Genomic DNA, 1,057 nt, shown 5'->3' with positions numbered 1-1,057 from the left:
ATCGATGGCACAAACATATGTCACATCATGGAACACATGAGTGCTCCACAGCCAGCGCTGCTCAACACAGCAGGGAACTGTTCTTGCGTGGGTAAAGTCATAGGAGAGAATAGGTTTCAGAACGCAGCGGTGCTGTTATAAGCGAAGGGCTGATAAGTAATCAGACTTCTTTTCCCATAACCAGTTGAGTCGCCCCTTCTAGCCAATAGAAAGAATGCAGGATTAAAATATTTGTTCACTAGCTTCATTTTTTGACCTCTTTTGACAAGAGTACGGTATTTCCTGGAGCCTTTTGCATATGGATAAACCTAGTATCAGTATACAACTGATATGTGAATCCATTTATCAAAAAAGAACGCCTCTTCTTACTCTTTCTTACCCAAACAAAAACGGTTTGACAAATACATTTCTCCCTAAGCTGCCTTAAGTCTCCTTTATACCGACAACACAAAAACAACAACAACAACTTATAATATAAGCCTTAAGCATCACAGCTGACAAGTGTTTGTTGTGTCCAAATAACTGCAATAGTACCTGAACTGTGCAGAGCCACAACTCCCGGAGCAGTTGCTGCCACCTGTGTCACCATCACCCCGTAGCCAAACTTCTCGCAGCTGCTCACCTACAGAAAACACACAGAAATCTCATACCCCTAGAAATATTTCAGCCTTTCACTATCACAGTTTTTGGTTATCAGGTAAAAAATGAATGAGAGTTTGGAAAAAGGATGGAAAAGGTTTAGGTCAAATGTAGTACTAATGTATCATAAAGGGAGATGTGTAAGTAAATCTGGGATTCTGGAAAGGCACAACATAATGTAGTTAAACATGCTGTGGAGAATTTAAATTGTAAATTGATATTGGAGTGTGCAGGCCCTTCATTAATTACAACACAATGCCACAACTAAAAATAGACAAAATATAATTACATTCCATAATTAAAGTGTAATGCCAAACTAGAGAAGCAATTACAATGGTGCGTAAACAATGGCAGTAAATTAAGCCCACGGGGGATCAGCTAAGGTTTGCAGCAAGCCTGAGTGTTTGTGTGTTTACAA

This window comes from Diplotaxodon limnothrissa, linkage group LG14 (assembly GCF_057381915.1).
Source record: "Diplotaxodon limnothrissa isolate DT_005_m linkage group LG14, D_limnothrissa_male_GT1.1, whole genome shotgun sequence".
Classification (NCBI taxonomy): domain Eukaryota; kingdom Metazoa; phylum Chordata; class Actinopteri; order Cichliformes; family Cichlidae; genus Diplotaxodon; species Diplotaxodon limnothrissa.
The sequence above is the reverse complement of the archived record's forward strand: the minus strand, read 5'-3'. Positions refer to the sequence as shown.